Source organism: Zingiber officinale, chromosome 8A (assembly GCF_018446385.1).
Source record: "Zingiber officinale cultivar Zhangliang chromosome 8A, Zo_v1.1, whole genome shotgun sequence".
Taxonomy (NCBI): Eukaryota; Viridiplantae; Streptophyta; class Magnoliopsida; order Zingiberales; family Zingiberaceae; genus Zingiber; species Zingiber officinale.
The window spans coordinates 21,919,869-21,924,072 of NC_056000.1; the positions used below are offsets into that span (position 1 = coordinate 21,919,869).

The window sequence follows — 4,204 nt, forward strand, 5'->3', positions numbered from 1 at the left end:
TCTGTCAATTTTTTTTTTAATTTTTCTTTTTCATCTGAAAACAAAAAAATAATCCAATTTAGGGCAAATGAAACTTGCGTGCTCCATGGTCTCCTTAAAATCAATGGTACATCAATTGAATAAGTTTAACGAGCCTGAGTTATAATATTAAGGCAAAAGTTTAAAAAAGCATCCTTATTTTTTAGAATAATTAAAGGGTATTTATTTATTTATTTTTTATTTTATCAAAAGAGATTCCATTCCATCCACTTCCTAAAATTACAAAGTTACCCTTAAACTCCCATTAGAACCATTAAATCATTAACTGATCAGACGTATTATAGTAGTTACGTAATTATGATTTTATAGCTATTATGCTGTGAATGTTTGATGAGCGGATCAAATACGTATTATAGTAGCTATAGTTATTGTTGAATATAATTAGCTATATATGACTTCAAACTTTTCCAAAGGTTAATTGTGCCTGTTCACCAGCAAGTGTATATTTTGAATCTCTACAAACTTTCCCAAGTGTTATTTCACTGGTTATATATACATCTTTAAAGCATATTCCATTCAACCTCTTCTCGGTGTAATCAATTTTGTTCTCTAATTTATCTTGGGAAAATTTATAAATTTATTATTTATAAATTTTGTTTTGTTTTGAGTATCCTAGAGGGAATTTGTCATTAAATCAAGCAGCAATATAGTGAGAGCAAAATTTTCTTAAGAAAAGTGATTTAGCTCAAAACGAAGTTCTATTATCAATTTTTTTTTCTAACAATCTTAAGGAAAATCTTTTGATCCAATGAAAGCCACTGGTTCAAAGTCTCTTTTTGATGCACATTCAAGTTGGACCGTTTCAATGAGACGAACTTCACTCTTCGAAAGGATAAATTGTTCTTCCTCCCACTGAATTGTGTGTCACATATCTACTACTACACGATCTGTCCATGATTCCTGCACCAATTGAGAAGGATACTAATGAGATCAAAGCAACTCAAAAGAAATGAGAAGAAAATGAAGTTCGTTGTAGAGGATACATCCTAAATGTCTTATCAGACAGGTTGTATGATCTCTTTTATTTGATCAAATCCCTATAAAAAATCTAGATTGTGGATAAATTTCTAAGAATGAAGTTTTTCAAGTTTCATATGGATGATAATAAGCCTGTCTTGGATAAAGTCAATGAATTGCTTGTCCTAGTTTCTAGACTCAAGGATCTGAAAATAGAAGTGTTTGATCCATTGCAAGTGACTGTTGTAATTGCAAAATTGTCAACCACTTGGAATGATTACAGAAAAAAATTGTTACATACTTTGGAAGATTTCACTATAGATCAACTCATAAATCATATTCGAATTGGAGAAGAAACTCGCATTCATGATAATACATTTGCTTTAGAGTATGGATTTAAGGTTAATAACATTGAGTCTAGTACTAAGAAAGTAGAATATTCTAGAAAGAAGAGAAAATTTTCTGAAATTTCATCCAAAAATCTTGCTAAAAAAAAGAAAATTAAGACATGTTACCTTTGTGGAAAGAAAGGTCACTTTAAGAAAAAATGCAGGTTTTACAAGAAACTAAAGGTGGAGGGAAATGATGGAAAAAAAACTTTGAATGCTTTTGAACATCCAGGAAGTTCTCTTGGTATTGTTGCTATGATTGTTGATCTTAAAATAAACATGATAATTAAATACAAGATGGTAACAATTGAAAAAATTACTGTTGGATTGTTGCTGACGTGGACTCGAACATAATCTGCAACAACATCTCTTTGTCGAGGCGCCCCTGCTATGCCAGGGCGGTCTGGGCACCTGGAGTATGGGCGCTTGGACATGGTCCAAGCACCTAAAGTCTGGGTGCCTAGACATGGTCCAGCTGCTTGGACAAGTCAACTTCATGTTGACTTGTCCGGCTTTTGCTCCTGTCACTTGGGTGATTCTCCGACTATCCAGAGTTAAGCTCACCAGAACCCAACTCCACCCTTCTCTTCTCAAGCAGTCTTCCACTCTGGCTTCTCGTCCCTTGGAAGCATTGCATGCATCCTTCTTGTTATATCGGTGTACTTTTCTGTAGCTTCTCATTTCTCAGATGCACCAAGTCCGTCGATTCGCTTCCCGTGTCATCCTTCTCGTTCACTGAGTCTTCCGTTCGACTTCTTGTGTTCTTAATATTGGTGCAGTTGACACCAATGATTAAACTGAGTTGGATGAATGATAAGTGGATTAAAGTGGATTAAACTGAGTTGCTTAGTGAAGTTTCAGAGCTAAAAGTATTGATACACTTTGAGCAATGTAATTTCACTCAACACTGGGGGTCTAGCTCATAAGGTAGAGCGCTTGCTTCGCATGCGAGAGGCACGGGGTTCGATTCCCCGGACCTCCACTAAAATTTCTTATTATTCTGTTTATTAATTTTAACTTAATAAAATATGTCATGGCTCGAATTCCAGGTCGGATTTGTCAAAAAAACTCTTTTAATTTTTCTTTTTCATCAGAAAAAAAATAATCCAATTTAGGGAAAATGAAATTTACGTACTCTATGGTCTCCTTAAAATTAATGGTACATCAATTGAATAAGTTTAACGAGCCTGAGTTATAACTGCGTGCTGAAGTATTAGACTTATTAGTCATTTTTTTTAAAAAAAAGGAAAAAAAAAGATATTAAGGTAAAAGTAAAAAAAACATCCTTATTTTTTAGAATAATTAAAGGGTATTTTTTTATTTATTTTTAATTTTATCAAAAGAGATTCCATTCCATCCACCTTCCTAAAATTACAAAGTTACCCTTAAACTCCCATTAGAACCATTAAATCATTAACTGATCAAACGTATTATAGTAGCTACGTAATTATGATTTTATAGCTATTATACTGTGAATGTTTGATGAGTGGATCAAATACGTATTATAGTAGCTATAGTTATTGTTGAATATAATTAGCGATATATGACTTCAAACTTTCCCAAAGGTTAATTGTGCCTGTTCACCAGCAAGTGTATATTTTGAATCTCTATAAACTTTCCCAAGTGTTATTTCACTGGTTATATATACATCTTTAAAGCATATTCCATTCAACCTCTTCTCGGTGCAATCAATTTTGTTCTCTAATTTATCTTGGGAATTTGAGTCTAGTTGATTTTTATCTCCCAAGTGAGCACAAAGTTAATGTTGCTCGGTATGCTACTTTCTTGGAAAAAGAATTTATTTCTAAAGAAAATAGTGAGAGTAAAGTAAGTCTTGAAGAAATTATAGACTCTACAAACAGGTTGTGTAATGACCCAAATTTCCTCATTTTGAGTGCCAAAAATAATTTAAAAATATTTAGAAATACCTTTAAAATATTCTAGAGATTTTTAGGAATTTTTAGAGTATTTTTACGTAATTTTTGGAGTTCGTTTGGTATTTTTACCAAGAGGAAGAAGTTTAAAAAAAATAATAAAATAAAATAAAAAGTGTTAAGGTCGGGTTTTGAACCCAAGATCTCGGACCGAACTAGATCCTAACCAAAGTCAGCCAACCAACTGAGCTAAGCAAGTTTTGTTAAATATATATGGTGCGAAATATTCTTAAGCCGTAGTTAGATAATAGGAAACCCTAGTATAAGAAAGGAACTGAGTTTCTTTTTTTTCAAAAACCTAGAAATTTCTCTCATAATTCTCGATCCCTTTCCTCTCTCGGCGACGACGACTCTCTCGCGCGACAAAGGCAGCTCGGGCAGCTTCTCTCGGGTGAAACCGCAGCCAAGGCTAGGGTTCTTCTCTCCGGCGCCGACGAAGGCTTTTTCCGGCGGGTCCTCAACCATGTGCGACCACCATTGTCGAGGGGAATCTGTGGGCGCAAGAAGAAGCCGAAAACTCAAGTTAACCGAACCCTAGAAGGTTCCTCCTTCGGTTGTGAGTCAAGGAAACGAAGGTAAGTGCTTACTCACCTGCGGTAAGATAGTTTCGAGCCTTTTGATTAGAGTTTTCTTGTTTTGTGAATGTGTCGTGAGGTTCTTGTTTTCGATTGAGGGATTCTGTGATGATCTTGATTCGTTTCGTGTTCCTATGAGGTTTTGGATTTTGTTTCCTTCATGATGTCCTTCCGAAGCATACTGTAAGAAGTATGTTCTTGAGGCTAACTATTGTGAATTCAATTCGGATTGTTTGGGGTTTGCTGGGAAGGTAGGTTTGTTTTGTAGCTTACGGCAGAATAGTATGCTTTGTTAACAAAACATGGAGAA

At 34.5% G+C, this 4,204-nt stretch overlaps 1 non-coding gene across 1 annotated transcript; it reads left to right on the forward strand.

Annotated features, from left to right (window-relative positions):
* The first annotated feature begins 2,294 nt into the window (after positions 1-2,294).
* On the forward strand, positions 2,295-2,367 carry TRNAA-CGC. The gene has a single exon. It is a non-coding gene; the product is annotated as a tRNA-Ala (tRNA).
* Positions 2,368-4,204: the final 1,837 nt, after the last annotated feature.